The sequence below is a fragment of the Sphaerodactylus townsendi genome, linkage group LG17 (assembly GCF_021028975.2).
Source record: "Sphaerodactylus townsendi isolate TG3544 linkage group LG17, MPM_Stown_v2.3, whole genome shotgun sequence".
NCBI classification, from domain to species: Eukaryota; Metazoa; Chordata; class Lepidosauria; order Squamata; family Sphaerodactylidae; genus Sphaerodactylus; species Sphaerodactylus townsendi.
Window position 1 is genome coordinate 8,650,092 of NC_059441.1, and position 23,923 is coordinate 8,674,014.

General features: G+C 48.8%; 1 protein-coding gene across 1 annotated transcript in view; it reads left to right on the forward strand.

Annotated features, from left to right (window-relative positions):
- RORA (RAR related orphan receptor A) overlaps positions 1-23,923 on the forward strand; it is a 293,221-nt gene that overhangs the window by 197,917 nt on the left and 71,381 nt on the right. The gene's annotated exons all lie outside the window — the stretch shown is intronic.

Below are 23,923 nucleotides of genomic sequence, written 5' to 3' on the forward strand. Positions count from 1 at the left end.
CTTCTTCTTCTTCTTCTTCTTCTTCTGTACTTATGAACTGATGTTCTTAACTTTTACATTCAGCCGCAGTCAGCTTCTGAAGCTTAGAGCCAGGAGGCAATGCCCTGTTGTTGGTTCTCCAGAGGAACTAGTTGGCCACAGGGTTTTTTGAATGATCTTTAGGGAGATCCATGTATGGGATGAAAATATGCCTCAATGCCCACGCACCTGCTTTGCATACAGAACTGAAGTTCGATCCCTGGCACTCCAGCTACAGGACATTAAAGAGAGACCTTTCTCTGCCTGACCCTGGAGTCCTGGGCCAGATGAACCAATCCCCCAAATAAAATGCGGCCCGGTCTTACAGCAAACGAGGTGGCAGAATATTCTTAATGATCTTCCGTGCAAAAGGTTTAGTAAGCCAGAGAGCAGAGTGCTAACCTTTTGCATACGGTGCAGATTTTCTAGTCGGGGAGAATTATCAACATTAGGCTAATTTGGAAAAATGTAGTGTCTCGTGTGCCATCTGAGAGTGGTGTGGTCCATACCGTCGTGTCCGTGCCGGTGTGCCGCTGTTCGATCTTGTTCGGGACAGCTGTCCCATAGACAAGTTGTCCTCTGTGGTTTGCACTTGGAGCAGCAGCAGCCGAGCCAAACGCATCTGTCAGAGTCAACCGAAAGTGATTACAAAGGGAACAGTTAATTGAAGGGTTGATTGGGCCTGTCCTGTAGCGCCAGTCATACCTCGACAACGCCTAGTGCCCCTCCTGTCGGAGGAAACCTACAGTTAAATGTTATGTAAGAACCGTCTCTCTCTTTTGCTCAACGCTTTTGTCGCTGGCCTTATCCAGAAACACAATGAGCAAAGACCTGTGCTGAATCAAAATGCTCCTCTTTTGAACTCTGCCATCTCTCCTCTCCCTTTGTGTCGGGTGTGTTGCAACTGTGCGACATGCGCACAAAAATAGCACTCTAGAATTCTGAGCAGCAGGGTGGAATCTCTCGCAGCAACAAAACCGATCCAGTTGGCGTTGTGTTCCCTCCCTCCCTCCCTCCCCTCCTTCCTTCCTTCCTTCCTTCTATTTTGTATTTATTTTATTGGATTTACTATCCCACTCCTTCCTTCCTTCCTTCCTTCCTTCCTTCCTTCCTTCCTTCCTTCCTTCCTTCCTTCCTTCCTTCCTTCCTTCCTTCCTTCCTTCCTTCCTTCCTTCCTTCCTTCCTTCCTTCTTCCTTCCTTCCTTCCTTTCCTTCCTTCCTTCTATCCTTTATCGACGAGGCGTTTATTTTATTGGATTTTACTTCATCCTGCTCCTTCCTTTCCTTCCTTCCTCTTCCTTCCTCTTCCTTCCTGCCCTCTTCCTTCCTCTTCCTTCTTCCTCTTCCTCTTCCTTCCTTCCTTCCTTTTCCTTCCTTCCTCTCCTTCCTTCCTCTTCCTTCCTTCCTTCTATATTTTATGTTTATTTTATTGACTTTATTTTATCCCGCCTTCCTTCCTCCTTCCTTCCTTCCTTCCTCCTTCCTTCCTTCCTTCCTTCCTCCTTCCTTCCTTCCTTCCATCCTTCCCTCTTCCTTCATTCCTTCCTCCTTCCTCCTTCCTTCCTTCCTCCTTCCTCCCTCCCTCCCTCCTTCCTTCCATGTTTATTTTATTGGATTTTACCATCCTTGTTCTTCCTTCCTTCCTTTTCCCTTTCCTCCTTCCTTCCTTCCTTCCTCCTTCCTTCCTTCCTTCCTTCCTTCCTTCCTTCCTTCCTTCCTTCCTCTTCCTTCCTTCCTTCCCTTCTCCTTTTCCTTCTATGTTTATCTTTTATTGGATTTACCATCCCGGCCCTTTCCTTCCTCTTCCTCCCTCTTCCTCTTTCCTTCCTTCCTTCCTTCCTCTTCCTCTTCCTTCCCTTCTTCCTTCCTTCCTCTTCCTTCCCTTCCTTCCTCTTCCCTCTTCCTCTTCCTTCCTTCCTCCTCCTTCCTTCCTCTTCCTCTTCCTCTTCCTCCTTCCTTCCTTCTTCCTTCCATGTTTATCTTTATTGATTTACTTCATCCCGTTCTTTCCTTCCTTTCTTCCTTCCTTCCTTCCTTCCTTCCTTCCTTCCTTCCTTCCTTCCTTCCTTCCTTCCTTCCTTCCTTCCTTCCTTCCTTCCTTCCTTCCTTCCTTCCTTCCTTCCTTCCTTCCATCCGAGACCTACTCTTATATCTGGGGCAGTTCTATAGAGCTTTACATTTTCTTCCTAAGTGTTCAAGTCCGGCTTCTGAGGCAACAGGGAGAACCCGGCACTCCAGACGTTATGGACTCACAGCACCACCAGCGCTGGCAGGGGCTGATGGGAATTGTAGTCCATAGCATCTGGAGTGCCAAAGGTTCGCCACCACGGAGCTAGCTTCTCTGTCCCCTCCAGCTGTATGTAATTCAGCTCTTGGAAGATGTGGTTCCTGTTTGTTCCAGAGGGAACAAATGTGCAGGAGGATTTATTGGCAGAACCTGCTCCACAGCTTAGGTTTGTCTGCCAACCTGACGGGCACCTGCCACCCCCACCCCCCTACTCGAACAGCCTCTTCTGTGAATCTGGAGGTTGGCTGAGCCAGGCCAGAAATATGGGAATCGTGCGTAGGAGCAGGGGAACAAATCCGGTTCAACAGATCAGAGTCTGCCGCTCAAGTAGAGGAGTGGAGAATCAAACCCAGTTCTCCACTTGCTTTTAATCACTACGCCGCGCTGGCTCTGAATCGGTGTTTTTAATATTTTTTTATGCAGACCTCTTTTTGCAGTGTTGACTTTTTGTATGGATTTTTAAAATGTCCCTTTATTGTCGTAATGGTGTCTTTTCGACTGTGCCTTGGCTTCCTTTGTCAGGAAGAGAGTTTAAATAAATAGGTTGATAGATGAAAGGTAACAACTCAAATCTGTCCAATAATGCAAATGTGATGTCCTCAAACAGGGTCAAAGGGGGGGGGGGGTACATGGTATGGAAGGTCTTCACGCCCACCCCACCCCAAAGCAAGGAGATCCCTTCTGTTTCTAGATGTTTGCCTGTTTCCAACTTGGAGCAGCAGTGGCGTAGGAGGTTAAGAGCTCGTGTATCTAATCTGGAGGAACCGGGTTTGATTCTCCGCTCTGCCGCCTGAGCTGTGGAGGCTGATCTGGGGAATTCAGATTAGCCTGTGCACTCCCACACACGCCAGCTGGGTGACCTTGGGCTAGTCACAGTTCTTCGGAGCTCTCTCAGTCCCACCCACCTCACAGGGTGTTTGTTGTGAGGGGGGAAGGGCAAGGAGATTGTCAGCCCCTTTGAGTCTCCTGCAGGAGAGAAAGGGGGAATATAAATCCAAATCCAAACTCTTGGAACAAATGGGAGATGCACCATGAATTGTGTATTCAGTAATTTATAATATATTATGCAGAGGGAATTTATATCTGGTTGTGGTGGGTTTTCCGGGCTGTGTGGCTGTGGTCTGATGGACCTTGTTCCTAATGTTTCGCCTGCATCTGTGGCTGGCATCTTCAGAGGGGTATCACAGCGGGAAGTCTGTTTCACACCGTGTCTAGGTGAGAAAGGAAAGTTTAGTGTGGTATATTGTCCATGTCCCAGGGTGGGGAACCAATCATTAAGTGTTTGGGTGGAACTTGCTATGCAAAGGTGTGGTTGAGTGCATCGTATTGTGGTTGGGGTTATCAGTCCATTTTTTAAGTATTTATATCAATACTTAAGGAATTTATATAAATTATTAAAGAAGTGCTGAGCAAGAAGGAAATGCCTGTCAAGGCAACAGAAAACAAAAGGAAGTTATTGGTAGCAAACACTTCCTCTGTAATATAACCTAGACCACAGGTGTCAAACTCGCGGCCCTCCAGATGTTATGGACTACAGTTCCCATCACCCCTGCCCACGTGATGCTGGCAGGGGATGATGGGAACTGTAGTCCATAACATCTGGAGGGCCGCGAGTTTGACACCTGTGGTCTAGACCAGGGGTCCCCAAACTTTTTAAACAGGGGGCCAGTTCACTGTCCCTCAGACCGTTGGAGGGCCGGACTAAAAAAAACTATGAACAAATTCCTATGCACAAATGATTGTAAAATGTTTGATTTCACCTTTCAGCCTTTCTGTCATGGTCTATTTTTAGAACAGTGACCAAAGTATGTCAAGTACAGGGTGGGCTCCAAATATTGTTGGGGAGGCTGTGGAATACCTTCCCCTGTAAAAAAAAAAAAAAAGCAGAACTTTCCCAATGAAACATTCCATCTAACCCAGGATCAGGTCTCTTCCTGGGTTCTTTCCTCCCTAGCAGCCAGCGAGCGATTCGGCAGCCTGGCTGATGCCAATGGGAGTGAGGCGGAACAGAAAGCCTGAGAGCAACACATGGAGTAGCTGAGAGGAGGGCGGAGCAGGCGTTGCCACATGTAAGGTCTCCAACTCTGGGTCAGAAAATGCATGGAGATTTGGGGGTGCCATCATGTAACTGCAATCAACGGCCGTTGGGGCCGGTTCCTCCTCTCCCTCGAGCCCCCACTGCACATGAATGGAGCCATCGCCGCCATGCCTGGCGGGCCGGATAAATGCCTTCAGGGGGCCACATTTGGCCCCCGGGCCGTAGTTTGGGGACCCCTGACCTAGACAATTGGCAGGAGGAAGGTGTGAACCGACGGAGAAACGGTGGGTACCTGACGCAGCCCCTAAAGAAAGAATGGAAGAAAACACAGCCGGGTTGCCTTTTGTGGCTGTTATTTCAAAGTCCCTGCAACTGAGTTTTGCTTTTTTAACCCTCCCCCTTACGAAAAAAAGATGCTCATTTGGAGAGTCTGGTGGGAAGTTAAGACATTCTTCTCATACTATAAATTCTTTGGCCATGAATGTCGACAGCACACAGGAAATTAGTGGCTTTTAAAACCACTTGCGAGGCATTACGGCGGACCCTTTGAGGGTTGTAAGAAGGCAGGAACCTTTCTCGTTGTTTGCAGTTTACGTTTACAGAACCGCCCGTGCCAGTTGGCTACAGCGGAACGCTTGAAGCCTCCCTTTTCAAGTTGGCCTCCAAAGTTATTGGACCGCATCAACCCCTGATGCTCCGTATCCCTGTGAGAACTCCAAGAACGTGTCTGTCATGGGGAGAAGCCCAAAATGCATGGGAAGCAGTGGTGGGATCCAAAAATTTTAGTAACAGGTTCCCTCGCCAGCCCCCTCTCAGCAAAGGGGGCAGAGGCATACCTAGGCAAACCTGAGCCCTGGGCAAAACCTGAGTTGGATGCCCTCCCACCCTTGGGCAGCCACGCCACCATGATCCCCAAAAAATGTTTTGCACCAGGTCATTTCTAAATCATCATCACATTATAGAAAATGCCCCAACTCACAAATCTGAACACAGCGATGGTGAAACACACAGGTTCTTTGATAGAGACTGGTGAGATAAAAGGCACGAAAGGCTGAGAATATCAATGAATTGCAGTACCTGAAAGGGATTAACCCAGTTCAGGGAGTGACATTATTAGTCGCAATTGCTATATGGAACCTTCACGTTCAAAGGCAGGATGCCTCTCGGGGAGGCAAGGGCGTGGAGGCGGAAAAGCGGACCCAGCTAGTAACCCCCTCTCGGCACACACAAATAATTAGTAACCCCCTCTCGGGAACTGGTGAGAACCTGCTGGATCCCACCTCTGATGGGAAGGCTCTTGGAAGACCCTGTGATTTGGAGGAGATGTCGCTCAGTTGATAGAGCACCTGCTTCAGAAAGTCCTGGGTTCAAGCTCTGCCAGTTAAAAGATTGGGCAGAAGGTGATATGAAAGACCAAAACCCTGAAGAGTCTGAATGGGCACTACTGACCTTGATAGATTGATAACCTGATTCAGTATAAGGGACCTTGGCATGTATACTCAGTCTTGAGGGGGTGGGCACTAGACCCAGGTGGAATGGGAGGGGGCTCCTATGGTTGCAAGAGCAAGGTTTCCAGGGTGGTGTAGTGGTTAAGAGCAGGTGGATTCTAACCTGGAGGATCCGGGTTTGATTCCCCACTCCTCCACATGAGTGGCGGAGGCTTCTCTGGTGAACCAGATGTGTTTCCACACTCCTACACTCCTGCGGGGTGACCTTGGGCTAGTCACAGCTTCTCGGAGCTCTCTCAGCCCCACCTGCCTCACAAGGTGTCTGTTGTGGGGAGAGGAAGGGCAAGGAGATTGTAAGACCCTTTGAGTCTCCTACAGGAGAGAAAGGGGGGATATAAATCCAAACTCCTCCTCCTCCTCCTCCTCCTCCTCCTCCTCTTCTTCTTCTTCTTCTCCTGTCTTCTTCTTCTTCTTCTTCTTCTTCTTCTTCTTCTTCTTCTTCTTCTTCTTCTTCTTCTTCTTCTTCTCCTGTCTTCTTCTTCTTCTTCTTCTTCTTCTTCTTCTTCTTCTTCTTCTTCTTCTTCTTCTTCTTCTTCTTCTTCTTCTTCTTCTTCGGTAGATTCTAATCTGGAGAACCGGGTTTGATTCCCCACTCCTCCACCTGAGTGGCAGAGGCTTATCTGGTGAACCAGATGTGTTTCCGCACTCCTATATTCCTGCTGGGTGACCTTGGGCTAATCACAGTTGTCTCTGAACTCTCTCAGCCCCACCTACCTCACAAGGTGTCTGTTGTGGGGAGAGGAAGGGAAAGGAGCTCGTAAGCCACCTTTGAGTCTCCTTACAGGAGAGAAAGGTAGAGTATAAATCCAAACTCTTCTTCTTCTCTTCTTCTTCTTCGATCGGGCAGCATCGAAGGCCTGGAAAAAATTGGAAAGGCTTATTGCTTGTAGTTCTTTCCTTGACCCACCTGGAATTTTCTTGGTTGTCTGGCTGGAAATCCTGCAGCATTGTGTTTGCGTCTGTCTGGCTCCCGTCCCTGTCACCACTGCAACCTCCATCAACCCTATTCCAGAAGTAACGAAAGTCTGCATCTTAATTAAACCACAGTTCCCATGATTCTTAGAGGAGGTCCAAATGCCATTCCACCAATATCAAGCCCATTTAAATCTGTAAATGATAACCCGTATCAATCTGCAGCCCTGACCTGGATGACCCTAATCCAGGGGTCTGCAACCTGCGGCTCTCCAGATGCTCACGGACTACAAATCCCATCAGCCCCTGCCAGCATGGCCAACTGGCTGATGGGAATTGTAGTCCATGAACATCTGGAGAGCCGCAGGTTGCAGACCCCTGCCCTAATCTCACCAAATCCAGGGAGCTAAACTGCTTCGTCTTCAAATGGGAGACCACCAAAGAAGTCCTGGGTGGCTACGGAGAGGCACGCTATTGCAAACTACCTCTGCCCCTTTCTTAGCTTGAAGACCCAAAGGGGCCACCATAAACCAGCTGTCTCTTGACGGCATTTTTCCACCACCACGGTGAATTTGCCACGCTGGCTGCCTCTTTAATCTGGCCGAGGTGTCTCGTAGAGATGTTTTCTCTCATTCCTTTAACTGCCAGGGCAGCCGAGCTCTTCGGCTGAACCACCGTGCCTCCCGAGATCATTAAAATGTTCCTTGTGCAGGAACAGGGACCGAGTTTCTGTCACGGGGACAAGGAAAGGGGCTGACACTTCCCCGACTGCTTTGAGCAGCCATAGAACACTTTTATGTCCTTCCAAGAGGACAATTACATGGTGTTTGAGAATTTGCCGGTGTGTTCCTGAAACTGTTGGCTAATCACAATGAAATTCCCCCGTCTCTCTCTCTCTCAAAAAAAAAACAAAAAACAGGGCAAGCAGTTTAAGGCTTCTGCTGTTATCACAGAGAATTTGAGAAAAAGCTGCCCCTTTTTCTTTTCCTCCATCGGCGCGGCAGGAGATTTGACCGGGCTGCAGCTGAGAAAAAAGCCGAACTTGGGTTTTTGAAGACGTTTGGGTCACTGTGCGCTCCGTCGCTCTTTTCCAATTAGGCTTGGCTTGTACATAACCCGGAGCCGGGGTTGGGGGTCTTCTGCGCCGTCAGTGGCTACCTGGTGAAAGACAGAACAACACGAGCGGCTTGTCCCATCAAAGCAGTGCATAGAGAAGAGAATTTGCACCCCCAGACTTCCCTTGTCTTCTGCTGCCACTGCTGCTGTTGTACTATTTCGGTTGTTAGCCACCCTGGACCTGACTAAAGTTAGGAAAGGGTGGGATATAAATCTAATGAAAATAAAAAATAAATGCAGCCTGAGGAGAGTACAGATTAGGGAAGAAAGGTCCTTGTCACAAGGTTTCCAACCTCCAGGGGAGACCTGGAAGTGGTTTAGTGGCATAGTGCTTAAGAGCAGGTGCACTCTGATTTGGAGAACCGGGTTTGATTCCCCGCTCTGCCACTTGAGCTATGGAGGCTTAGCTGGGGGACCAAATTAGCTTGTGCACTCCGACACATGCCAGCTGGGTGACCTTGGGCTAGTCACAGCTCTACGGAGCTCTCTCAGCCCCACCCACCTCACAGGGTATTTGTTGTGGGGGGTGGGAAGGGAAAGGAGATTGTAAGCCCCTTTGAGTTTCCTTACAGGAGAGAAAGGGGGGATATAAATTGAAATTCTTGTTCTTCCTCTTCCTCTTCTTCCTCCTCCTCCTCCTCTTCTTCTTCTTCTTCCTCTTCTTCTTCCTCTTCTTCCTCCTCCTCCTCTTCCCCCCTCCTCCTCCTCCTCCTCTTCTTCTTCTTCTTCTTCTTCTTCTTCCTCCTCCTCCTCCTCCTCCTCCTCTTCTTCTTCTTCTTCTTCTTCTTCTTCTTCTTCTTCTTCTTCTTCTTCTTCTTCTTCTTCTTCTTCTTCTTCTTCTTCTTCTTCTTCTTCTTCTTCTTCTTCTTCTTCCTGGAATTACAATTTATCTCTGAATAACATTCTTTAGGCCCTACCTTGAGATTGGCAACCCTCTTTCCTGTCCTCTTCACAGCCAAACTGGGCCGGGAAAAAGTCTGAGTCCAGGGCATAGCCACCCACTCCTTCAAAAGTACGATAGTTTTGAGCTCTGCAGTTTGCACACATTTGTTTCAGTGCAGGTTTATGGCTACCTTTTTTTGGGGAAAAAACAAAGCAAAATCTCCAACCGTGCCTCGATGGAGAAGGGTAAAACCTTGGAGACAAATTGCCTTCTCAGAATTGTTCGCTCAGCTCAAATTTGCATACGTTTCTGTTGGTTTTGCAGTCCCAGTAGCTGAAATCCCTTTTTGCTCCTCGAAGATTTAGGTGGCTCTCTCTCTCTCTCTCTCCTTCTTGCAGGCTCTCTCTTTTTTTAGCTCTTTCCCCTGGCTTGCTTCTAGAAATCAGGGGGCTAATGAGCTCACACCTGGGGGCTTCAAGCTGGTGGCTACACCCACCCCCACCCCCCAATTCCACGGCTCTCCACAGCCATTTCCGTGGGCCCGGGTTGCATATTCAGCTGCAAACAGAACAATTACCAGAGGATTAGAAAGCAAATCGGATTAGAGTGGGGAATGCACAAAAACAATTTGGAGAGCTGTTGCTGGTAACATGCTTTGGGTGAGTCGGGTGGCTGTTGCAAGATTGACAGATCTGCCGTACCCATGTGAAGGGCGTATGAGACCCCTGAAATGCTTCTTCGGGGGTGTGAGGACAGCTAGCAAGAGTATCGTCGGAGGATTTCACGGCCGGAATCACTGGGGTGTTGTAGGGTTTCCGCAGTGGTGGGATCCAAACATTTTAATAACAGGTTCCGATGGTGGTGGGATTCAAACAGTGGCGGCGCCGCACACACGCCCCTCCAGTCCCTATTGGGCAGGGAGGTTGCTTTAGTAACCCCCTCTCGGCACTCAGAAAAAATTAGTAACCACTTCTAGAGAAGTGGTGAGAACTGGTTGGATCCCACCTCTGGGTTTCCGGCCAGTGGTGGGATCCAAAGATTTTAGTAACAGGTTCCCATGGTGGTGGGATTCAAACTGTGGCGTAGCACCAATGGGGCTGGGCGGGGCACGATGGGGGCGTGGTCGGGCATTCCGGGGGTGGGGCATTCCTGGGCGGGGCTGTGGCAAGGATGCAGCCGCTGTGCCGGTCCTTGGGTGAGAAACGAATGCACGCAGGCGCAGGCTGCCACGCCCGCCGGTGCACCTCCTGCTAGACTGCTTCAAGTTCTGCGCGCTACTGCTGAGAGGAGTGGCATAACTAAGGCAAAAATCACGTGGTAAAAATCACCAATTAGTAGCCCCCTCTCAGCACACACAAATAATTGGGAACCTACTCTCAGGAACCTGTGAGAACCGGCTGGATCCCACCTCTATTTCCGGCAGTGGTGGGATTCAGCCAGTGGTGGGATTGAAATAGTTTAACAACCAGTTGTTTACGAAGCACCGTTTTAACAACCGGTTCTGCCGGAGTAGTGCAAACCTGCTAAATCTCACCTCTGGATTCAGCCTTCTCGCACCAGTTTGGTAGAACTGGTAGCTAATTTTTTTGTTTAGTTCAGAGAACTGGTTGTAATCCCACCACTTGAGTCCTTTCGGAACCGGTTGTTAAATTATTTGAATCCTACCACTGTTTTCCAGGCTGTATGGCCGTGTTCCAGTAGCGTTTTCTCCTGATCGTCAGAGGATCTTCCTGATCGTCAGAGGATCATCAGAGGAGCAGCAGTGGCGTAGGAAGTTAAGAGCTCGTGTATCTAATCTGGAGGAACCGGGTTTGATTCCCAGCTCTGCCGCCTGAGCTGTGGAGGCTTATCTGGGGAATTCAGATTAGCCTGGGCACTCCCACACACGCCAGCTGGGTGACCTTGGGCTAGTCACAGCTTCTCGGAGCTCTCTCAGCCCCACCTACCTCACAGGGGGTTTGTTGTGAGGGGGGAAGGGCAAGGAGATTGTCAGCCCCTTTGAGTCTCCTACAGGAGAGAAAAGGGGGGATATAAATCCAAACTGAAGATGCCAGCCACAGATGCAGGCGAAACGTCAGGAGAAAATGCTACTGGAACACGGCCATACAGCCCGGAAACCCCACAACGCCGCAGTTAGCCAGAGTGCCTTTGTAACCCATGTAATGCAAATAGGAGATGCAAGAATTACCTGCGAGGGGGTGGCAGGTGAATCTCACTGTACTTAACCCCAGATGTCAGTCATCTGTAAACACACAGTCTGTTTTCCCACCAAGAGACCCAAGCAATTGGCTTAGGGTGGCCAACTCCAAGTTGGGAAATCCCTGCAGATTTCTGAGCAAGATGGCATTTGGAGAGGGATGGGATCTTTGCAGAGTATAATGTCAGGTGACTCAGGATCTGGGGACTGTCTGAACGTGCGGAATGTGTTCGTAGCTTTGTACGAATGCAGGCACAAAGGTTTGGGAGCATGAATCCTGTATCTGTTTCAGGCACGTCTTATACTCCTAGAGTAATGACTTCTCCAGCTTGATCTGCTATCTCCCATTCTTCCAGAATGCATTCCTTATCCATCTTCTGACTCCTGTCTGGTATCAGAGCGTCTATCACTGTGTAAAGGAACCTTTACGTTTCTGCAGGTTCCTCTTCAAGAGCTGGAGCTTCGTTCATTCAAATTCAGCCATTATCAAGAGATAAGATTGCTCACGCCAGATTCCAATCTCTTGTTATTTGGCAGACAAATTTCATTTGAAATACTTTAAAAAGAGAGAGAGAGAGGAATATCAGGCAGTTCGTGTCTCGTTTGTCAGGAAAGTCAGTTAAGTCTGACTAATGCTGATTTATGGAAGGTAGATATTTTAGGAACTCGGTACGCTGCTCGGCATAATATTTCTACAAAGCTTAAAGGAGAAATTTGGGGCAGGAATTATTTGAGCAGTGTCTGCTACTTTGAAAAACATTGGCCTGCATCCTAGCTCCTTTCCCTCAGTCAAGGTTTCATCCTGTTTTGCTGGCCCAGAACGCAGCAGCAAGAGTCCTGACTGTTCTCTGCCAGATGCATTGGCTCCAGGTGGAGTACCAGATCAGGTTTATGGTGTGAGTATTAACATACAAAGCCCTAAACCAGGGGAGTCCGACTCTGGCGCCCCAGATGTTCATGGGCTACGATTCATAAGAACATAAGAACTAGCCTGCTGGATCAGACCAGAGTCCATCTAGTCCAGCACTCTGCTATTCACAGTGGCCCACCAGGTGTCTTTGGGCGCTCACAGGCAGGAGGTGAAAGCAAGGGCCTTCTGCTGCTGATGCTGCTCCCGAGCACCTGGTCTGCTAAGGCATTTGCAATCTCAGATCAAGGAGGATCAAGATTGGGAGCCATAGATCGACTTCTCCTCCATCAATCTGTCCAAGCCCTTTTTAAAGCTATCCAGGTTAGTGGCCCTCACCACCTCCTGTGGCAGCATATTCCAAACACCAATCACACGTTGCGTGAAGAAGTGTTTCCTTTGATTAGTCCTAATTCTTCCCCCCAGCATTTTCAATGGATGCCCCCTGGTCTTAGTATAGTGAGAAAGAGAGAAAAATTTCTCTCTGTCAACATTTTCTACCCCATGCATAATTGTATAGACTTCAATCCTATCCCCCCTCAGCCGTCTCCTCTCCAAACTAAAGAGTCCCAAACGCTGCAGCCTCTCCTCATAAGGAAGGTGCTCCAATCCTTCAATCATCCTCGTTGCCCTTCTCTGCACTTTTTCTATCTCTTCGATATCCTTTTTGAGATGTGGCGACCAGAACTGAACACAGTACTCCAAGTGCGATCGCACCACAGCTTTATATAAGGGCATGACAATCTTTGCAGTTTTATTATCAATTCCTTTCCTAGTGATCCCCAGCATAGAGTTTGCCTTTTTCACAGCTGCCATGCATTGAGTTGACATTCCCATGGAACTATCAACTAAGATGCCCAAATCCCTTTCCTGGTCTGTGACTGATAGCACTGACCCTTGTAGCATGTATGTAAAGTTTGGATTTTTTGCCCCTATGTGCATCACTTTGCATTTTGCTACATTGAACTGCATTTGCCATTTCTTAGCCCACTCACCTAATTTATCAAGGTCCGCTTGGAGCTCTTCGCAATCCTTTGTGGTTCTCACTACCCTACATAATTTGGTATCATCTGCAAACTTGGCCACCACGCTACCCATCCCTACTTTCAGGTCATTTATGATTCCCATCAGTCCCTGCCAGCATGGCCAATTGACTGATGGGAATCATAGTCCATGAACATCTGGGGTGCCAGAGTTGGACACCCCTGCGTAAACCAGGGGTCTGCAAACTACGGCTCTCCAGATGTTCATGGGCTACAATTCCCATCAGCCCCTGCCACTTGGTTATGCTGGCAGGGGCTGATGGGAATTGTAGCCCATGAACATCTGGAGAGCCATAGGTTGCAGACCCCTGCCCTAAACAGTCAGGGTCCAATGTACCTTCAGGGCCACTAGTCCCACTGTGTCCCCAAATGAATGCTCCAGTCATCGAGCGGTAATTTCCTTGTGGTCCCTGGGCCAAAGGAAGTCTGGCTGGCCTTAACCAGGGCCAGGGTGTGTTTGACTTTGGCACCAGTCTGGTGGGACATTCTGTCTGAGGAGACCAGAGCCCTGCGGGACATAGTAGAGTTCCACAGAGGCTGCAAGGTGGAGCTGTTCCACCAGGGATACGTCGAGGTAGCAATGGCAACCTATTCTGGCCTCTGCCCTCACCATCCATTACCTACCCTCCCATCCCTCCTGCCGTCAAGAGGAATTCTTCCACCCTCTCCTTCATGGTGATTTCAAGCTCCATGATAAGTTGACCATCTGAGTCGATTATTGTATAGACCAGGGGTCTGCAACCTACGGCTCTCCAGATGTCCACGGACTATAATTCCCATCAGCCCCTGCCAGCCTGGCCAAGTGGCAGGGGCTGATGGGATTTGTAGTCCATGAGCATCTGGAGAGCTGCAGGTTGCAGACCCCTGGTATAGATTTTAAGCTGTGTTATTGTTTTTAAGGTTATAGTACAGTGATGGCAAACCTTTTTGAGACCGAGTGCCCAAACTGCATCCCAAAACCCACTTTTTTATCGCAAGGTGCCAGCATGGCAGTTTAACCTGAATGCTGAGGGTTTAGTTTAGAAAAAAAAGGTTGGCTCTGAAGCATGCATTACTCGGGAGTAAGCTTGGTGGTAGTTGTTGGCTTTGCTTTGAAGCAACCATTCAACTCTTCGAATGGGTGAATCACGACCCTAGGAAGATTTACTCAGAAGCATTGCCAGCAACCGAGCTTACTCCCAGGTAAAGGATTGCGCTGTAATTCTTTGCATGAAAATCAGTGGGGTTTAACAGCGCTTAACAGGATTACCTATACTGCTTCCCCAAAACTAGGTCTTAGGTTTAATGCTAATAATCGAGCCCAGTGGCCCAGGCCAGCCTAGATGTGTGGGGGGCAATTCCTGTTTGCGCGTGCCCACAGAGAGGGCTCTGAGTGCCACCTCTGGCACCCGTGCCATAGGTTCGCCATCACTGTTATAGTATTATGTTTTATTGTTTGGATATGGTTGTGGACCACCCCGATTCCAGAAGGGGAGGGGCGGTATAAAAACCTAATGAATGAATAAACAAAAATAAATAAAATTGCCTGATCTTTAGGACAAGACCTTTTATTCCTTGCTGGAACATCAGTTGCCCCCCCCCCCCCCCCCCCCCCCCAAAACTCTAGGATTTAAACATTTTCACTTTTGGTACGGGCTAGTAAGAATGATCAAAAACTGTGAATGGAAGACCTGTAAAGCTGAAAGGAAGTTTAAAAAGTTGTATATGAACGGTTTTTGAAGTATCTTTGAGATTGGGGTTAATTATAAGAGGATGCGGAAATATAATTAGTATCCTTTCCAGGGAGCAGTATAGGTTCTCCGGAATGCCCCGTTCTGATTGCATTCTTGCTTTTTTAATTTCCTCCTCCTGCTTTTTTATTCTTCGTGCCATGACCTCAGGGCTCCAGATTTTGTCATGCAGTGGAACCGACTCTTTTTGTAGAGCAGGTGGGATTTCTTCCCTCTTCCGTGGGTTGTTAACCATTGGCTTGCCAGATTACGGAGGGACGAGCAGTGGAGAGAGAGTCAATTTTTCTAATGGCACAAATATACGACACAATTGAACTAGCCCTGCCCCAAAATGTTTGTCCTCCGGCATTTTCCGGACAGAGAAGGGAGTAAAAAGTCCAAAAGCTCCCTGATCCAGGCAGTTTTGGACAACCTCGTCTTTATTTTGAACAGCTGACTTCATTATGCCACTCCCAGCCAATCGGGGGTCGCGTGAGATGACATCGCACAATCAGGGAGCCAACGGGATTCGTCTGTGTAGTGATGTCATAGAAAATGAAGCCAGGTTGCATTCCCCCCATGTCTTAGAACAGTGATGGCGAACCTTTTCGAGACCGAGTGCCCAAATTGCAACCCAAAACCCACTTATTTATCGAGAAGTGCCAACATGGCAATGTAACCCGAATACTGAGGTTTTACTTTAGAAAAAACAGTTGGCTCCGAGGCGTGCGTTACTCGGGAGTAAGCTTGGGGGTAGTTGGTGGCTTTGCTTTGAAGCAACCGTGCAACTCTTCCAACGGGCGAATCACGACCCTAGGAGGTTTTACTCAGAAGCAAGCCCCATTGCCAGCAACCGAGCTTACTTCCAGGTAAAGGATTGCACTTTAGTCCTTCATATGAAAATCAGTGGGGTTTAACAGCACTTACAGGGTTACTTACACTGCTTCCCCAAAACTAGGTCTTAGGTTTAATGCTAATAATCAAGCCCAGTGACTCAGGCCAGCCTAGATGTGTATGGGGGGGGGGGGGACTCTATTTGTGCGTGCCCACAGAGAGGGCTCTGAGTGCCTCCTCTGGCACCCGTGCCATAGGTTCGCCATCACTGTCTTAGAATGTACCCTGCAAAGCTTATCTGGGTGAAAGCAATATAATGCAAATAAGGAAAGAATTATTATGAACACCTGCCATGGCGCAGTCCTAAATTCGGCCCCTGCCATCACTAGTTAAAAGGAGCTCAAGGGTTGGCAGGCGTTGGGAGAGACCCTGGCTATGAGGATGCCAACTCTGGTTTAGAACATTCCTGGATATTTGGGCGTGGGGATTGGCGAGGGCAGGGCTGGAGGAGAGGAGGACTTTCGTGGGGTATCATTTTGTAGAGTCCCGCACTCCAAAGCAGCCGTTTTCTCTGGGAGATCTGATCTCCAGAGATCAGTTGTCATTCCAGGAGGTCTTTTTGCCCCGCTGGCAAGTTGGCAATCCTGAAACTGCGGCCAATTATTCCAAAGCCCACCAACTCAAGCCAGAAGGAACTGTGTCTTGGCTTCTTATACGCAGCAGTGGCGTAGGAGGTTAACAGCTCGTGTATCTAATCTGCAGGAACCGGGTTTGATTCCCAGCTCTGCCGCCTGAGCTGTGGAGGCTTATCTGGGGAATTCAGATTAGCCTGTGCACTCCCACACACGCCAGCTGGGTGACCTTGGGCTAGTCACAGCTTCTCGGAGCTCTCTCAGCCCCACCCACCTCACAGGGTGTTTGTTGTGAGGGGGGAAGGGCAAGGAGATTGTCAGCCCCTTTGAGTGTCCTACAGGAGAGAAAGGGGGGATATAAATCCAAACTCCTCCTCCTCCTCCTCCTCCTCTTCTTCTTCTTCTTTGAACTGGCTCTCCTTTGGAGCATCCCTTTTCTCTCCCTTTTAAGCTGCCGTTGTGCCTTCTTGCAGCCCGGGAGTGTTAACCAAGGTCGCCCTTGTCCGACTGTGTTGAGCTGCGGTTGTGTTCTTTTCCTCAGCCCTCTCCGCTGGATTAAAAAAGCGCTTGTGCCTGTGTTTCCCCTTCAAGTGTGTCTTTGAGACGGCTCGGGAGTGCCGGAGTAATGTTCAATCTCATCGGGCTTCCCCTTAGGTTAATTAGCATTTGAATGTTTCGCTGAAAGGTCACTTGATTTCTTGCTTCCATCCAGCTGGTCACGTCAGTCTTGGATGCTGTCCAAATGGCACCGAACTCTCGTGGTGGAGTGCGCTGGACTCTCCCCGTGATTGGCTAGAGGGGGGGATTGGCACAGGCCTTTGCTGTGTGTAAGCCAGAGGGATTTTATGTGAGTTGTACTCGCTGCCCTAGTAAGGGAGTCATACACTGGTGGGGTGAGGGGGACAAAGCAACTTTCGGGCTACGTGGAGTAGTGGTTAAGAGCAGGTGGGTTCTAACCTGGAGAACTGGGTTTGATTCCCCACTCCTCTGCCTGAGTGGCAGAGGCTTATCTGGTGAATCAGATGTGTTTCCGCACTCCGACATTCCTGCTGGGTGACTTGGAGCTAGTCACCATTCTCTCTAAACCAGTGGTTCTCAACCTTCCTAATGCCGTGACCCTTTAATACAGTTCCTCATGTTGTGGTGACCCCCAACCATAACATTATTTGTGTCTCAGTTCCTAAGACCGTCGGAAATATGTGTTTTCCAATGGTCTTAGGCGACCCCTGTGAAAGGGTCGTTCGACCCCCAAAGGGATTGCGACCAGAGGTGGGATCCAGCAGGTTCTCACCAGTTCCCCTAGAGGGGGTTACTAATTATTTGTGCGTGCCGAGAGGGGGTTACTAATTGGGTCTGCTTTTCCGTTAGAAATTCCATTAGGTCCAAAAATCATAAAGCCCTGTTGTTTCCTATGTGGCTGGTGAGCGAAGGTAGAAAACGGGATAATTCTCCCTGTTAGGCTGTTTTAAAAACATGTTTTAGAAATATGGTAAAGTCCCTTGTTTAAGGAAAGTATCCTTCTTTCGATTTCCAGAAACAAAATTAAGTATTTGAAAGTATTAAGTATTTGACAGGCAGTCAATTAGAGGAGAAGTAGTAGTTGTTTCTGTTGGCAGTAGACGATAGGACTTGCTAGAATGAGTTTAAATTATGGACAGAAAGATACCAGCTGGAAATAAGGAACTTTTTTTTTACGTAAGAGTTTTTTACAGTAACAGAGAAATTATTAATGCCCGGCCCCCGGAATGCCCAGCCACGCCCCCGTCGTGCCCCACCCAGCCCCATTGGCGCTACGCCACTGTTTGAATCCCACCACCATGGGAACCTGTTACTAAAATTTTTGTATCCCACCACTGGTTGCGACCCACAGGTTGAGAACCGCTGTTCTAAACTCTCTCAGCCCCACCTGCCTCACAAGGGGTCTGTTGTGGGGAGAGGAAGGGAAAGGAGCTTGTAAGCCACCTTGAGTTTCCTTACAGGAGAGAAAGGTGGGTTATAAATCCAAAACCCTCCTCCTCCTCCTCCTCCTCCTCCTCCTCCTCCTTCTCCTCCTCCTCCTTCTTTTCTTCTTCTTCTTCTTCTTCTTCTTCTTCTTCTTCTTCTTCTACTACTACTACTACTACTACTAGAAATCAATATATATGTACTTTAGTGCAGGGAACCCCATCTCTTGCCTTGAAAACCCTACAGCACAGGTGTCAAAATCGCGGCCCTCCAGATGTTTTGGACTACAGTTCCCATCATCCCCTGCCAGCATCATGCTGTGCCCTATAGGGTCACCATGAGTTGTCCGGGATTTGATGGTTCTTGCCACCACAGCGCCCTTGAGAAGCGGTACAGTTACAGCCTTTCTGAGGTGAAAGTTTCTACAAATTTATCCTCTGTGGCTCAGTGCACAGAGCTCTTGACCGAAAGGTCAGTGATTGAAGTCCCAACTTGAACCTGTTACCTGGCGTGCTATCACTGTGTGTGTAGCATTTCGTGGAGATGTTAGGCTGGGTGCATTCACTTAAAATGGGTCTTAGTTTATTTGCAGAAGTCCTTTCTCGCCCCCACCCTGCCACTGTCTGTGGGGCAGTGTTCTTACGTTCTTATGCAATGCGTGACTGGTGTTTGGAAGATGCTGCCACAGGAGGTGGTGATGGCCACTCACCTGGATAGCTTTAAAAGGGGCTTGGACATATTGATGGAGGAGAAGTCAATCTGTGGCTACCAATCTTGATCCTCCTTGATCTGAGGTTGCAAAAGCCTTAGCAGACCAGGTGCTCGGGAGCAGCAGCAGCAGCAGAAGGCCATTGCTTTCACATCCTGCGAGTAGCAGAGTGCTGGACTAGATTTTATTTATTTATTTATTTATGATTAAACTTATAGACCGCCCTCCCCCGGAAGGCTCAGGGTTAGGGTTAGGGTTAGGGTTAGGACTCTAGTCTGATCCAGCAGGCTCTTGCTTATTTTCTTATGCAACAATGGATGGGTGTGCATGACAGGGACATTTCCTTTTCAGTTCTAGTGTTGTGGCCCTCCACTCCAGAATTCCCCCCCCCCCAGTACTGAATGCTGTTATCTAGTTCCCATTTCAAGGGCACACTTCTATATGTGGTCTGTTTGCATGCGCTAGATTTCTTTGTGGTTTGGGATCCAGGAAAGGATAGAAGGACCCGGGGAAAATATTTTAATGAATTAATGAATGGATGGCTGGAGAAACAAAAGGCTTCTAGGCAGTGGTGGGATCCAAAAATTTTAGTAACAGGTTCCCATGGTGGTGGGATTCAAACTGTGGCATAGCGCCAGTGGGGCTGGGCAGGGCATGACGGGGTGTGGCTGGGCATGACAGGGGCGGGGCATTCCTGGGCGGGGCTGTGGCAAGGACCTTGGGCGGGAAACGAATGCACGCAGGTGCAGGCTGCCACGCACGCCGGTGCACCTCCTGCTAGACTGCATCCAGTTCTGCGCGCTGCTGCTGAGAGGAGGGGCGTAACTAAGGCAAAAACCACGTGGCAAAATCACCCATTAGTAACCCCCTCTCGGCACACACAAATAATTAGTAACCTACTCTCGGGAACCTGCGATAACCTGCTGGATCCCACCTCTGCTTCTAGGGACGGCCGTAAGAATGTCTTGCAACAGAGTCCGAACGTGTTTGGGAGATTGCAAATATGAGTTGGCTACTATACAATATGTTCTTTGCTTAAAACTGTAAAGTTTTAACCAAAGGTGAGTCAAGTGTACTTTGCTGCATGCTAGCAAAGGTGAGCCAAGACACAGATCACTGAAGCTCTCATTACGGATTGTACAGTGGTGTTAAGGTTTTCTGAACAGCACACTCCCCTCCCACACCCCCGGTAGGGTTCCCAACTGTGAATTTCTAAAGGGAGTAGAACACATTTTGGCTACATTTTTAAAAGACTTTTGAACCTTTCAGAGAGAGAGCGTAGAAGCCTCGATGTTCTGTTCCTAGAACATCTTGGCAATCAGTTCTGGAATCAAAAGGAGTTGTGTTTGCCGACTTAACAGCCCCGTTCAGATTGAGTGCTTCCATATTTGTGCCTCCATTCAAGATGAATGATCGCCCTTGGAATTTTTCCTGCTTCGGCAGGAAAGCGGGAGCACCTGCCGCAAAATAACAAAAGTAAAGAGACGGACATTTTTTTTTTAAAAGGGAAAAAAAATGATGCGTTTGTTTATTTAGAACCAAGGCAGAAACCCTGAGGAATGGTGCCCAGGTGCCGACATTTGGGAACAGCTTCTGGATAGTCGTAATTGCCTGTCTTCTTGCTTAGCTGTATTTAAATGGAAACCGCAAGCATCCTTGTTGTTACAGAGCCAAAACGACTGAAATCCCCAGACCATTCATGTGATTGACAGCTGGGTCACGGACCGTTTCGGAGGGCAGCTGTGTTGGTCTACAGCAGTGGTGGCGAACCTATGGCACGGGTGCCCGAGGCGGCACTCAGAGCCCTCTCTGTGGGCACGCGCAAACAGAGTGCCCCTCTCACACATCTAGGCTGGCCTGGGGCTCTGGGCTCGATTATTAGCATTAAACCTAATACCTAGTTTCGGGGAAGCAGTGTAGGTAACCCTGTTAAGCACTGTTAAACCCCACTGATTTTCATGCAAAGAATGAAAGCACTATCCTTTACCTGGGAGTAAGCTCGGTTGCTGGCAAAGGGGCTTGCTTCTGAGTAAACCCTCCTAGGGTCATGATTCACCCGTTGGAAGAGATGCACGGTTGCTTCAAAGCAAAGCGACCGACTATCACCAAGCTTACTCCCGAGTAACGCATGCCTCGGAGCCAACCTTTTTTTCTAAACTAAAACCTCAGTATTCAGGTAAAATTGCTGTGTGGGCACTTGGCGATAAATAAGTGGGTTTTGGGTTGCAATTTGGGCACTCGGTCTCAAAAAGGTTCACCATCACTGGTCTACAGTAGAACAGAGATTTGAGTCCAGAAGCACCTTGGAGCAATGGCGTATCTATGGGGGTGGTAGAGAAGGCAAACAACCCGGGCACCATTCGCCTGAGTTACGTGGGGAGCACGTTTTGGCCATATGCCTCCTCCTTCTCCCCTCCCCTTTTAAAAATCCACCTAACTTTCCTCTGCAGCTGGCCAGACCCTGGGAGCTGAGATGCAACAGTGCTCAGAGGGGGAGAAGAAAATGAAATGCATTTTAAAGAGGGGAAGAGAGAGAGAGAGAGAGAGAGAGAGAGAGAGAGAGGTGGATGGTCAAAATGCACTCCCACACATGCCAGCTGGGTGACCTTGGGCTAGTCACAGCTTCTCGGAGCTCTCAACCCCACCTACCTCACCGGGTGTTTGTTGTGAGGGGGGAAGGGCAAGGGGGTTGTAAGCTCCTTTGAGTCTCCTGCAGGAGAAAAAGGGGGATATAAATCCAAACTCTTCTTCTTCTTCTTCTTCTTCTTCTTCTACTTCTCCTCCTCCTCCTCCTCCTCCTCCTCCTCCTCCTCCTCCATCTGGAAATGGTACAGTCTGCTCTTCCCACCTCTTTCTCTTACCTGCGTGTGGGCCAGCACAGCTCTTTTCCCTGGGTTTTTGCTAACAAACACGACAGTCACATTTTTTAAAAAAAAGAATTTAACAGCTTGCTCCTTTCTAGTTCTTTGCAGCAGCAGCAGGAATGTACGGCTTTCTTTTCCCCTCGTCGTTTTTATTTTTTTTCGCCAGGCCTCTGCAACCAACTCCTGCTTAACCGGGGAAGCTTTTGACAGCTGTTTGCATTTAATAGGCCGCGCATATCCCTGCTCATTCATTATTGCCCTTTTAAAAAAAAAATTATGTGCAGACCTCAAGGGTGTGCGGTCACAGTCCGGAAAAGGAGCGGCCTTTGAAAGACAGAGGGGCCTGTTGCTTTGTAGTGGCTCCCAACCTTGCAGGAGAAATGCCCCCAAACCTACCTGCCGGCCAGCACGGATCCTCGGCCTCGTCATCCTCCCCACTTTGATGCACCCCCTTCTTGGCTGGGCTCCCCTCCGCCTCCGTCCTTCCTGCCACTTGTGAGCAGTCAGCCGAGAGAGGCTGAGCAGTCGGCGGGTCGGTGGGCGCCAACATTTTCTCTTGCCTTTTGAGTGGGTCTTGAGTGCGCAAGTAGAAAACCCTGCAGCAGCCGGGGCTCCGCTAATTAGAGGGACTCTTTCACTGACTCTTGAAAGACGTTTGGCCGGTGTTTACAGTCTCGTGGTCCTTCGGTCCAGTAAATATTGATTCAATCCCTCTGCGATTTCCCAGAACGGATAGCCCTTGTTTTTCAATACACGGCGAGGCAGGAGGGCCTCCTGGCACGCTAACAAGCCCGTTCTGTCCCTCTTGCTTTCTCCGCTCGCCCCGACAAGTGCTGGAAATGTAGGTTAAGAGATCGGCGGACAAAGATTTTTGCAGCAAAACCGGACGGCTTCGGCTGGCACGGCCGTGGGAGGGCTTGGCGGGGTTCCCTGCACGCTTTGCCAAGCGAGGGACGTGGGTGGAAAGAGCCATCAAGTGACAGCTGACTTTTGGTGACCCTGGAGGGCACAGGTGTCAAACTCGCAGCTCTCCAGATGTTATGGACTACAGTTCCCATCATGCTGGCAGGGGATGATGGGAAGTGTAGTCCATAACATCTGGAGGGCCGCGAGTTTGACACCTGTGCTGTAGGGTTTTCAAGGCAAGAGACATTCAGAGGTGGTTTGACATCACCTGCCTCTGCCTAATGACCCTGGACTCCTATCCAAGGGCTAACCAGGGCTGTCTCTTCTTAGCTAGTAGTTCCTGGGAAGTTCAAGCCCTACGGCTGGCCAATTGCTGGGCTGAACCGTGGTTCATTTCCAACATGCCACGGTTTCAAACCAGCTTGTTTATTCCAGCCAGTTTATTTATTCAAACGAGTTTATTTATTCAAACCGGTTTGTTTATAAAAAAAATTTCAAATGCTCCTTTCTCCGTTCCTCTCTGGAGACATGAATCGTTCAGTGGCCTCCCAATTTCTCCAGGCCAGGAGCATCTTCGATGTCTGTTTCTATTAATTCACCTTCTCAAACCTTTTGGTAAAAATTGCATCTGTGGCCTATTCCATAACTTTTGACACATGTTTTCTTCTTTTTAAATGGAAACCTACTAATAATTTATATGCCATTAAAGGTTAAAATTGAAATTGAATTGAACTTTTGACACACAGTTTGCGTGCACCGTGTTTCCCTGTCATATCAGGCAATACATAGAATACGTTCCCTTTCAAAGGGAAGCTGTCTTGGCCTGCAATTGAGTCCAGTGGCACTTTAGAGACCAACAGGATTTTTGAGATTATGAGAGTTGAAGTTTTCATTTGTCAAATACGAACTTCTCTGTCCCTGCTTGTATCCGATGAAGGGAGATTCAACTCTTGAAAGCTTCTACCTTCACAATCTGGTTGGTCTCCAAAGTGCTACTTGACTTGAATCTAACTCTAGAATAGCCTCTACTTGCTTCTTGAAGCATATGGGACGAAGAAGAAGAAGAAGAAGAAGAAGAAGAAGAAGAAGAAGAAGAAGAAGAAGAAGAAGAAGAAGAAGAAGAAGAAGAAGAAGGGAGGAGGAGGAGGAGGAGGAGGAGGAGGAGGAGGAGGAGGAGGAGTTTGGATTTATATCCCCCCTTTCTCTCCTGTAGGAGACTCAAAGGGGTTTACAATCTCCTTTCCCTTTCCCCCTCACAACAAACACCCTGTGAGGTGGGTGGGGCTGAGAGAGCTCCGAGAAGCTGTGACTAGCCCAAGGTCACCCAGCTGGCGTGTGTGGGAGTGTACAGGCTAATCTGAATTCCCCAGATAAGCCTCCACAACTCAAGCGGCAGAGCTGGGATGCAAACCCGGT